This window comes from Lepisosteus platostomus, chromosome 13, assembly GCF_059453375.1.
Source record: "Lepisosteus platostomus isolate fLepPlt1 chromosome 13, fLepPlt1.hap1, whole genome shotgun sequence".
Classification (NCBI taxonomy): Eukaryota; Metazoa; Chordata; class Actinopteri; order Semionotiformes; family Lepisosteidae; genus Lepisosteus; species Lepisosteus platostomus.
In genome coordinates, this window is record NC_142623.1 from 42863985 (window position 1) to 42877018 (window position 13034).

Consider the following 13034-nt stretch of genomic DNA (forward strand, 5'->3'; position numbering starts at 1 on the left):
TGCAGAAGTTTTCTAGGTTATCAATGGGGCTCGAAATCATTGGACATTCAGAAGAGTTCCTAGCCTTCCTGTGGCTGCTTCGGAAAGTGGAAAAGCAGTGAGGAAAGGAAAGTGGAGAGGTTCCTTATCACAGCATCTTACTACATCATGCCTCGGCCCCCCAGTTCCCAGATCACTGTGAGCAGAAACAAAGCCCAAAAGAAATTTGTTCGGCACTCTCTGTCTCACCTGCAGGCACAGGTCGCCGAACGTAATGGATACCCCCAGTGGCTTGTGAAACTGAGCAGGAAAGACAGATTAAGGACTAGAGTCTGAAAATAAAAGGGTTCATTTCCGACCGACAGACCCTTTGTGTATCTCACCCCTGTGTTGTCTCGCTATCCATGAATGAAATTCAAAATAAAAATCTACTCCCCTTATTCAAAGATTTATCCAGAACGCAGGGCACCTCCGGGGTCCCTCTCCCTCCCTGCTGTGTTTTGTGGGACGTCACGGTTATGAAACGCAGGTATGGAGCTGTGAACAGCGAGGAGTCACTGCTGTCAGCACCTCGTTGCCCAGGACGTTTTTATCTCTCCGCACTCTGGGCCAGGTGTGGATGTTTTGTTTTAGACAATAAAGTATTGAAGCAGATATGTATATACGGTTGTATATTTTTATTTCTCAGATGCAGACAGCAGACACACACCTGTGTGAGATAATAAGAAATAATGGACCCTGGAAAGTTGTAGAAAACACTCCAATAGACCAGGAAACAAATAAGGACTTTTTAGGTGCAGGAAGAGTTTGTGCTCAAAGCCGGATGTCGCAGCTACCCTGGAGAACAAGTCTGAACGAGGGGATCACTCTCAGGTGTGCTGACCATCACAGGTGCGTTGAGTGAAGATCAATAAAAAATATCTTTCCCTCCATTTTCTAACCACTTTACCCAATTCAGGGTCACAGGGGAGCTGGAGACTATCCCAGCAAGCAAAGGGGAGCAGGCAGGACACAGACACAAACACACACTCACTCTCACCGGGCCCAGACGCCAATTAACCTGCTGTGTGAGGAAACGGGAGCACCTGGAGGAAACCCACACGAACAGGGTGAGAACATCCCAACAGCATCCAGGAAACACTCCAGGTCTGGAATTGAACACAGAGCCCCAGCGTTAGTGTTGTGAGACAGCAATGGCAACCACTGTACCACCATGCCACCATGTTCATATGGATAAGATTGGAAATCTTCTCCCAGAAATGGACAATTAAGTGGAATTAAGGGTTTTATTATGAATAATGTTCATGTAAAAAGAGCTTGTTTATAAAAAGCACTCCATTCCCCAAAACAGCCACATTACCTCAGTTTTCTCCATGTGAGTCTCATGTTGGGCTTCGGTGTGGAATGGCCATTCTGAGCCATTGTCAGATGCTGGTGAAAGAGAAACAGTGTCCCGGGTACTTCAGGTATCTTTCAGTAATGAACGCGGAGCCACAGCTTTCTTCTGTTGCCAAACGTCAGTCTCTCTGTGCATTAAACGAATGATAAATTCATACGCTGTCACCAAATATAAAAGAAAACTGCTAATGTAAACACATTTTATAGGATCTCACTTCAAGTATATGAACACAAAAACACAACATGGAGGGCACAAGCGGAGCCGGTGTGGAATTTCATTTAAAACCGGGAACAGGAGGCTGTACGTTACCCAGAGGGCTGTGGGAGTCTGGAAGAAGGTGCCCAGCCACGTAGCTGAAGGCGGTACCCTGGCTTCTTTCAAGAACCACTGGGATGAGATCCTCAGGTGAATTTGCTACTCACACTGCCAAATGAGCTGGATGAGTTGAAAGGCCCCCTCTGTAACCTTTCGTAAGTTCTTTTGTTTCACATATTCCAACTTCAGCACTCCACCCAAATGTCTAGGAAGATCCCAAAAAACTGCAATAATGTGTCTTTGTAAAGGGAGAAGCTCCTTTGGTTTTTTCAAAAGCTGTTCTGTTTTTAGTCCCTCTTAATCAGCCTTTGATCCCTTTCTTGGCAATACAGTTAATTCTTTCTGCAGGTACATACACAGCAGGGGAACCCGAGCAGAGACAAAAAGCGTGATTAACTCAGGGATTGAAGAAGCTAATGTTAAGGTGGCTCTAAGGCTCTGAGCCTAGACACACGATCTCTGCGAGGTGCTGCTATTAAATTCGGCTGTCTTTTGTTTGCAGAGGCTGGATAGGAGTTTTAAATTGTTGCAGCGTCGTTTGGAAAAATCTGGCATTATGGGGCTCCTGAGTGTTTAGCGAAAGAAGGCACTTGCTCAGAGCACACGTTGTGCTAGAGTTCACCGATTCAAGCCTGGGCCGTGTCACTGCTCAGCTGGGACTGGGATCTCCCAAGCGGTGATGCACTTGTGCCACGACATCACCAAGGCGTAAGGCAGACATTAGTTAGCCTGGGCTACTGAGCTTTCAGTAGCGCCTACAACCGCTGGGTGCCAGAAGCAATCAAGAGAGATGTGATACTCCTCCAATCAATGGCAATTCTCCTTTAAGGCATTTAAAAAAAATCTTATACTTTATATAAGTATTTATATGTATAGAAATCATTGCTTTGATTACAGAACGTGCAACTGGAAATAGATTAGAACAAGACAGGTCATACATACGAGTTAGAAATGGAAATACTAAGAGACAAGGCATGACAATTTGATAAAGATGTCTATGTCATAAAAGAAAGACTTTAGACTTGAAAAAGTACAAGTGAAGGGTGTAGACTATTAAAACAGAATTTGGAAACCTTGTGACAAATCATAGCAACATCTGCGATTGCTCTTTATTTTATTGTTCTAGGAATAGAAAGAGTCTTACACAATGCCCGTACTGCACAGTAAGCATGCAAAGCTTAAATTGCATCAAGCCGAAAACTCAGAAACCAGTCCGTATGTATATAGAGTAACATATAATCATCGCCAAACCCTCACGTGTAAAGTGTTACCAGACTTCCTTTGAGAATTCCAGCAGTCTTCTCATATTCAGCCCACTTGATTCAGTTTAATAAGAGCATTGGACTGTCCAAGTCTTTAGAGTCAGAGATGCACACTTTTTTCTAAAGCTGATCATAGTATCCTTGTACTTTTACTGGGGTTTTATATTTATTTTGCACTGGTCCCCCAAGGTGCTTTACTGTACTGAACTATATGTATATGGAAAGCCCGGATACACTACAGTAACCATTCCTTGCTAACATCTATGATGGGACATCATGGTATCCCTGCGGCCTAGTATAGAGAAGCATGGCTAAGCCATATTAAAGACACGGGAAACTTCAGCAGAAATTAAATGAAACCATAGCAAAAACACAACAATAAATTCACAAACAAAATAAAGAAAGAATGGTCTATTCCCATATGACTTTAACTGGGGAATCTATACTTGGTGACAAGAGCTTGCAGACCTGTGTTTCTGGGGCATCTCCTTGTCAGACACCACTTTGTTTTTATTTATTTACTGTTTCACACAGAATGAAAACGTGACCCTAACCACATAGTTTGGGTATATTTAGATGTAAAAAAAGAGGCCATTTGGTTTGTAAAAAAAAAGTCATTTACATTACAGGGACATGCTCACATTGTGTGTTTTTCATCTTTGTGGGGAGTGTTGTCTTGAAACTTGACCCCACGTTGATAGTAATCCATGCCCTCACACAAAGCATGCGATGGCCGTCTTTAATGTGATTGTGCTGTCACATGCTTGTCATTACAGCAGGAGAAAATTCTCAGCTCATTACTGTCACAATAATACTAGGACAATAGGGTGTTGTCTTAATGAGCTATTGCCTTCACCTAATTCCCCTCCCCCCCCAGCAGCGAGAGCTCCTCAGGGGGGTGTCCCCATAATCATTAACTGCTCAGTTACTGGAAAGATTCCACAATGTTGGGGACCTGCCATATGGAACTCCTACCCATAACTCTAATGAGGTACTGTATCCCTGCATCATGGGTCTATCTGGCAAAGTAAGAGCCCTCAAATCAAAACGTCAGGCCAGTGGTCAAACACCAATCAATCACAGTATTCAATGGCGGGAATCGATTGGGTAGAAGGAAGAAAACGCCAAACTAAAATCTGCCCGTCCTATACTGAGTTTGTAATTAGCAGCTGGAGGGTGGAGTTGAGGTTTTGACTTAATGAAGGGAATCTGAATGTATATCCACAGCTGGCTCTGTGGTTCCGGCAGGAGTCACGACGCACACCTTGTGTTCTGATCTGTGTGGAAGGATTTCTCTGGCCGGACCACCACCACACGTCAAGCACCGAAGAGGAGAACCTGGAAGAGAAGTACTTCTGCTTCACGCCAAGGCTCTGAGAGACAGCAGCTATACAGCAGCGGAGACAGAAACTCAAAACATCTTCCAATGGGGACAGTTGGGAATTCATTCACATGGGCTTCTGTGCCTCCCATGGGGATTTCACCCCATGATAGTGATTAAAAAAACGAAAGATTTTCATTGTTCAGATGTTTAACGGCAACAACATATTCATGTTATTTTATTTAAAATGCATTTACAGTCATTTCACAGTAAAGTCCAATAGCTCTGGGGGTTGGGGCTCAGTGAAGGCAGGGAGAAGCACTGGAGGAAAAGGCTCTCTGGGAGCTTATAGTCACTTTGAACCAACGGACTCCTGCTGGACCAAAAAAAAATCTAACCCAGAAAAAGAACAACTCACACCAGCAGCTGCAAGTGTCCATCTATATGAAAACAGCTCCTCTGGAAGACAAAAAGCCTCTTTTCTTGCCACTGTTTTTGCAGCGGCAACCTCATCTTGCACTACAAAGCAAATCTCCTAGACAAAGCACCCCCTTGTCAAAGCAGCTCTAGTAATAATTAACAGCAACTGGGAACAATAGCCCTGAACCAACAAGTCGCAGGGTTAATGAGTCAGCCTTCCCCACCTCACCCTCACAGCCCCATTTTAAGGGTAATTATTCACAAGGGGCTCACCGGCACAGCTCAGATACTTGCACATACTACTCTGCAAGATTTCTTTGCAAGATTTAGGAAGAGGGTATTGTGGTGCAAAAGAATAATTTATATTGCAGACATGAAATCATGGCAGACACATTCCCCACGGTGAACACGCCGATAGATACGGTACGTGCTCTTTTAGAAGTGTGATCAGCAATGTGAATGGGAACTATATCGATGCCGTAGCTGACGTTCTTCTTTCAGTGCTCGTGAAACGCACGAGCGATGAGATCTATCGGGAATCGTGTCCAGCCCTCCTTAGCCAAGGTCTTCTGCTGCTGTCCCACCCTCCTGGGTAAGATCATGGCACCCTTGTGTTTACTCCCTGCTCATTGCACATCAGCGGGCAGAAGACTTGGGAACGACAGAGGTAAGAAGGCAAGCACTGAGCTGGAAGAAGCTGTCTGAATGAAAGACAGAAGTCTCTCTGCAATCAGACACATTCCGCGCAGACTCAAAGCAGTGAAAAACTGAAAGATTCGACCCCTGAACAGAGGGGATTACAAGGTGGCCTGAGAAAAGGATTCAAAATCCTCGAGGTCACCGACAAGCCTACGGATGACTTCAGAACCCACGCTGAAATCAAACCAGGGGACACAAGTGGAAACTTGCACCGCAGTGTATTTGATAACAGACCAGGAGATGTTTCTTTACCAGAAGGGTTGTGGGAGAGTGGAACAAGCTACCCACAGCCATGTAATTGACTCTGATACTCTGGCTTCTTTCAAGAAATGGCTGGATTGAATGGCTTCCTCTCATTTCTGCACATTCGTGTCATGTGCTTCCCATACTGCGTTTTGTGTTGTTGTGCAGTTTACAGGGTCCTGAAGCTACGCACGATGCACTGTATTTCAATAACGGTTTCCCTAGCTAGTCCCTTTGCTTACAATCACTAGAATCAAAGGGATCACTGAAAACTTATGAGGATTCTTAAATATGCCTGAACGGACAAGCAACTTGTCTTTCCAAAAATCTGAAAGTAGAAATGAGCAAAGAAAAGAGACAAAAAGCCTTATTATCTGTGAGAGCTTTATCTTCCTCTCCACTAGGATTCTAACATTCTGGAATAAAGAGACAAAAGGTGAGAAAATGAAGCATAGTGAAAGATAAGAGCTTTATCTAGTTTGGTAAAGTCAAAGGGAATATTAGGAGAACCTGGCTACATTTTAACACATCACCTTAGCAGACTGTCCTGCTGTTGGCTTCCTGCAGTGATATCTCACATTTCATCTGTTTCCAATAGCCTAGTTAAAATGTTCTCAAATTGAGTTAAAAAGCTTTCTGTCCTTAAGGTGTCAGGGTCACTTTGAGCATTAAATGTAATGACATTAAAGTAGCATTTTATTTCTGCTTTAGCCTTCCTCTGCTGATGAGAAGTCAAACAAATTTGCTGATTACCTCGTTAGACTCGAGACACCTCTGTGAAGTACATCTTAGTCTCTCTGAATAGAGAGTGATGTTTGCTGGGGTTCCTATGAGTAATCTCTTGTATGACCCCTGTTACCCTTACTGGAAAGGGTCTAACTTTGAAAGTCACAGTGGGAAAAACTCTGGTTACTTGAAGTATCTGAAAAGGTAACAAAATATAATATATATTTAAAGATGATGTGAAAGAGGAGGCCCACAGTCCCTTGGACACTGGGCTAACCCTGAAACCCTCTGTGATGGGTGCACCTTTGTAACGTCCTATCAAAGACAGAAAGCAAGACAGTGCTTCTGAAAATCCTGTAGTTCTGTAGTCACTGTGATTACTGGTGTTTCTTAGAAAAAAAATGGGGAACTTCGAGACTGAGGGTGTAAAACTTTGATACAGAGTCCTCACCAAGCAAATACTGCCAGCGTAGAAAAGGATGCTGGACCGCAGCGTGTTCTGCCACTCAGCCATCTGAACCCCCAGTGGGTCTGCATGAACCCCAAGGCCCTCCGACTGATTCCAGTCTTCCATTAAAGAGCACTGTTTCACTGTTACTCAACTCTGAGAGTGTGCGCAGGAATTGCACTGCCCTGATCTGACAACGGATGATCCAGAATCACTGTTGCCCCTGCGTGCCTGTGAATGCCACCTCACTGCTGCTGGCCCCCTGTGCCTCTGGCAGGAAACTCCCAGGTCTCAGATGTTGCCAACCTACTGGATATTTGCTCAATTTTAGAATCCAGATTATTTCTCGTGAGATACAATTTGAAAGCCACTGGCTGCCGTTGGGCTCCAGTCCAGACAGGGTTCTTCAAGTCTTTCACAACAAACGAGTAGGTAAAAGTCAATGTGGATAATACACCCAGTTGTCCTATGGCTCTTCTGCTGCACATACCTCACCCTGGACCAGATTCCCGACATTTCTCAAGCCTACTGTTTGCTCCCACAACAGTCCCCCTGCCCACACTCGCCCCCCAAAAGCAGACAAGACAAAAGGGAAAAACAAAACTTCTAAAACTTTCAAGTGGTTATTCAGGCAACATTGGGTTATTACAAAAGAAGGCAGTCAACACAAAAGTTCTGGTTTGGGCAGAGGAGGAACAATGGGATGAGTGAGACATGTTTTAAAAGGCTTTGAATCCCCACAGTTCTTAAGTCCTCTCTGTATCTGTTAGGCTTCATCACAAGTGCTAAAAAATATACAGGAGGTGCAGGAGGTCTAAAAAGAAATTATGTGCTGTATAGTAGCGCATTGTACACAAAAACACAAGCAAACTTATGAATGAGAGGAGGCCATTCAGCACAATAGCAACACAATCCAAATATATAATCCTTGAAAGAAGGGATGGTATCAGTTTTGACATCATGGCTGGGAAGCTTATTCCATACTCCCACAACCCTTTGCGTACAGAATAGTTGTCTTTTCTCACTTCCAAGTGCACTTTCCCTTAATTCCTGTACATTTTTATCTTGCTTTCAAATTGCTCTGAAACATTCCTGAATAATTACCTTGTGCTCGCTTCTCTTCATAAATTGTAAGAGATTTCTCTTCTTCTATTCCGAAAACAAAGAAATTCTAAGTCTCAAGTCCAGTTTGAATTTTAATTAAATACTGGATGTTGTGTCCCCAGCAAACACACACTTCTGTTTTCCACTCAAACCTCTCTCTCTCACTGTGCATTCTAGTATCTCTACATTTTGAAAGATGGCCCATCTGCAGCTAGTTAACACAACAATTAGGAACAATAACATTGTATCAACACAGCCATCACATAATAGAATGGCAGACTACAATGGCCCAGATGGTAACGAGATACCATGTGCCCCTGATTGCTCTAATTACAAGAAACCTGATCCATGACATACAGCCCAGTTACATTAATATGTTTATTCGGCTGAAATTCCTGACATATTCAGCAGCAACAGCCTGCTTGATTTATCAGGGCACACAATCGTTTGTGTTAAAATGTCACTCCTTTACTGGTTACAGATCTTCTGAGTAAGGGCTTAGATTGGAGCACAGATTTAAAAATATATATTACTAAAGGAGCAAATTTAGTATTGGTCTGCCATAAGTGAATTCATCCTGCAGGGATTCTTTCTGCATTAGTGACTATGTTATAGTGTGTATATATATATACAGAGACACAAGAGCAATTGGGCAAGCAAAATAGATCCACTCTGGATACAGTGCCAAAGATCATAACATATCTAGTTGCTTCTTTTTTTATTTATTCAATTTACTAACTTTGACTTATACACATGTACTTACTGTATATAGTATAGTAGTTTACTTTATACATACATTACAATTCTGGATCTTCATATATAGAGGTGTTCTGAAATGATAACGTGAAAATATCATGTTGGGGGACTTCAAAATTAACTATCATCACTACTGTGGCATCACACATCAGCCTCAGAAAAGCACTCAACTTCTGTTTTAGGCAAAAGACGGTTAATTTATAAGGCAGAGTACATCAGGTTAACCTTGGGTGTGAATCAGAAAACCTGTGAAAGGAAACAAAGGGCAGGCAACACATGCAAAATAAAATTGATTGCATCGCCCGAGTCATTATCAGACCAGCCTGCGCTGATGCCATTCGTTTTCAAGCTCAAAGAAAACGGTGCAATAACCACCTAGCCCAGCAATTAAGGTGGCAAAGTGAAGCTTTAAGGAAAGTTCGTCTTTTGAGCCGGGTGAATGCTGGAAGGGTATACACTGGAAAACAGAAGAGCTACAGATAATAGGCTTTAATGAGGCATTCGGACTCAGGCAGCTGGAACAAAGGGCTGGCTTTGGGATTGTGGAGTGTGTAGAATCCGAAGAGCAGGGAGGAGGGGATTGTTGTGGCTCTGATTGTGTGATTTAATACCAACTGCGTGAACCGAGCCAAGGGGATTTTGTTTTTGGGGATTGTGTGTGTGTTTGGCGGGGGGCAGGTAAAACCTAAATGTCCTCCGCCAAGGGACCCGAGAGTCCTGGCCGAACTCTGGTCAGACTCGGCGCTGCACTCCCGCCGGGAGGAGGACAAGGCGAAGATGAGGACGATGATGAGGAGGATGATGGATGTTCCAACATTCGCTTTTTCAGGTCTCTTCAGAAGACTCTCTAGTAACGGGGATGCTGTGCGGATGTGGGCGTGAGTGAAATGAGTTTGCCGGTGTGTGCTCAGCTGGGAAGGATTTAGCCTGCAGAAAGGAGGCTCAGGGAGGAATACCTGGATTATCCAGAGGGATTTACTGCTCCAATTCAGAGCAGCACTAATCAATTTCAGGCAATCGGCACCATGCACCCCCCCCCAGCCCACACGAGCCAGCACAGCCTTCCCAGTACGGCTCCTTCTACACAGTGGTTTGCCCAACACCCCTCATGTGAAACACATCTCTGTCTTAAGGAAAATCCAAGCACTTTCATCATTATGATGTAGTAAATCTGCTTTAGAATCTGACACAATTACTCAAACCAAGATTAAAAAGGAAGCTCCTATCACTGTAAAACCCTCTACAAGAACAATACCAATTACTCTGCAGCTTGCCGTGTAAAATCACACTACCAAACGGATATCCAACTTGTCGTGAAAAGAACGCGGAGCGCATTTGCTCTCAATGTTGCGGCGACTGTAGTAACGCTTTCATGCGCACTGCTCAGTTATATGTGGTGATCATATTCCTTCCACGGAAAAATGTTGCCTTACACCACTTTCAAGTCTTAAGACAGATCTCCAAGCTTATAAAAAGTATTCCAAATAAAATATCCATTGTATTCGACTACAGTTTTGCAATGTAACGGAAGTCTCAGGAAATTTAAGGGTGGTGTTTATAACTGATGTTTGGCTTCATCTGTGGTATTTCATATGGGTTTGGCAGTACATTGCATTCTACTCTTTGAAATGTAAGAAATAAGGTTATCTTTTCAACACTTTCTCTGCTGTAAAAACATAGGACATATCAATCAAGCAGTTGCGAAAGTCATTCTCTGCCTTTCCCAAAATCCTCAACTTTTAACTTGTGCATCAAAAGTAGAAGCGGATATGTTATTACAATGATACCAGTTTGCTTTTTAATCTTGGTTTGGGTAACCGTGTCAGATTCTCAACAAGGACACGTTCAGAATCTGATAAAAATGCGTCCCGGGCACGATGCGATTGTATTTTAGAGGTTGATACGGTACAGAGAGGAATCTGCATATCCTTTTCAGAGCGTGGTTCAAAGCAAGTAGGTACAGCGCAAGCTGGAGAGAGAATGTGGTTACTGGCAGTCAGCCACACCATGACACCATTGTTTCTGATGAGTGAAAGATATTCCCCTCTCATGCAGAAAATTATTGGCAAAGGCCTCAGACCTGCTCACCACATCTAGCTTGCGGAAACTCTGGTGGGTGCTGCTGGTTAGAGGCTTGTATCGCTGTTACCTCTGAGAGACAGTGTGGGCTTCTAGCCCTACACCACCTCGACTTCGGAAACAAACCCAGTCTCAAGCTAGATCGCCCCCCCCTCCCCGAGGCTCGGGAAAGGTAGGACCTCATTCTCACTTCACACCAGTTCAATTATAACCCTGCCTCCACTGATCTAATTAAAGAAATCCTCGCCTTTTTTCTTCATTCGGGCGATTTTGAGAGCTGTTTGGGCAGTGCTTTTATGCTTTTGCTGTGTTTCTCGCATGAAGTCACTCTAGCTCTGCTGAGAATTGCTCGGGTTCTGTCTTCACTGCAGTCTACGACTCTGGACCAGGGGAATGGTGAGATGTTCTGAGCCAACGATGACCATGAATAATGTTTACTACAGTAGCCTACAGCTCCTAAGGCCTCGCCAGCAAAGCGAAGGCCTACTATAAATTCAAGACATCCACCGCAAGCTCAGCACAACTAAGATAATGTCATGGCAAAAGAATGAAAATACTATAATAAATCTACCGAGTTGATTTATTACGGATTGTCTTTGGCATACTGCTGTTAGATAAAATCGTTCATATCCAGCTAAGATCGTTTGAAGAAACTTGCCAAGGAGAAACTCTGAAATCATATTTTTATGTCTGCTTCCAGTTTCACTAGGTCCTTCTAGGTTCTAATCAGCACGCGAAACCAATCTCGAGACCCGGGAACAACACTGAAAATAACACATGAGTATGAAAACAAGGACAGCTTGGCTTTCTCGTTCAAATCAGCCAACAATAACAAAATCTAACGATTAACAACAACCATTTTCCGAACAGATTCCACTTACCAACCCCACATCAAAGTGTTTTTGGAGTGATTCATGTCAACGCAAAGGATGTGCCAGCGCTGTTTCAATACCAGTCAGTTGGTTTCCCATAATGTGTGCTTCTCTGCTTTTCTGTGTGCTGCTGGCTTCTTCATATTACCGACTTCGGGCAGAGCAAACTTTCAGGACAGGATGGGCTTTTGTGGTAGAAATCAAATCACTTCTTCACTCACTCAGATGTTTAAAAGATTTGATTTCCTATCATTACTCATGAACTAGATTTACCAGGCAGTCAAGCAGGACAGCAAGAGAGTCGTTGTGAGTTTGTGTGTGAATGTCTGACAGGATCAAACAGTCGTGTGTATTTGCTCAAGGTAAAGGTTGTGTATTCATTGGTCTGTTAATCTAAAAACAAAGTGACTGAGGGAGAGGTGACAGTCAAAAATAAAGAGTAAAAATGCACAGGTCTTAGGCTTAGTCATAGGCTAACCCTGGAGATCCTAAGAATTTCTTACTTTTATTTTGTATTTCATTTCACTGTCAGTCACATCTTGCTACAAGTGCTGTGTATCACATAGGACAGTTTCTAGTGCATTTTTGGAGAAAGCAAAAAGTGGATGAGTCCTGCTGTACGTAAAGTAGTCTTTCAGTATAGTACATACAACAGGACCTCTCCCTGAATCTGACTTAGAAACAGTTTAATTCCCAAGACAACATGCAGTATACTGCAATTCCTAAGAGAGCCTGGAACAATTGCAAGGTTACTGATGTTGTGTACTGACCCACTGGTTGGAAACCTAATCTATTTTCTAGGGTTTTTGTAATAGGAGTGACTTCTACAAGAATGGCAATATAGTGTAGGATTCAGATTTAAAAAATAAACCTAAAGTGTTTTTGTTTCAAATGAAATACAAAATTGAAATCCATCAGATACAGCGATAAAGATACGACATAAATTAAACACCACCCATCTAGAGATTGATTTTCTAAAAGAATGGATTGCTCGGAAATGAGCACGAAAGAGATTATCCGTGTAGAATAACATTTTCGACGGTCAATAATGTCGTCAGTGCGGCACTTTGTACTGCTGTATGTTACTTACAAATTCAACTTAAAAGTTAAACAGTGACGAAATGCAGAAAACGACGAGCTCTGTGTGTGGAATACCGGTAACGACCTGTAGGCGTGATGCATACACGAATCTTCAGATTCAGCACTTCATCGCTTAATAAGTCTGAAGTTACCAATAAAAGAAGCTTCCGATCGGTTTGACGGACTTCGCTTTGACCTACTCCGGGTTCTGCAAAAATCTGCTAATGGGGATTTTTTTTTTGTTAAATCATTATCCACAATAACGGAGAAATTGACCGATAATATAACGTTTTAAAATAAATACTACACACACTGCATACAATGCAGGGAT

The 13034-nt window shown here is 43.0% G+C and overlaps 1 long non-coding RNA gene across 1 annotated transcript; it reads right to left on the bottom strand.

Moving 5' to 3' along the window:
• Positions 1-641: 641 nt before the first annotated feature.
• On the bottom strand, positions 642-6464 carry LOC148650701 (uncharacterized). Its single transcript, XR_015926204.1, has 3 exons — positions 4220-6464; positions 1340-1505; positions 642-1127 (listed from the first exon to the last, which is right to left on the bottom strand). It is a non-coding gene; the product is annotated as an uncharacterized LOC148650701 (long non-coding RNA).
• Positions 6465-13034: the final 6570 nt, after the last annotated feature.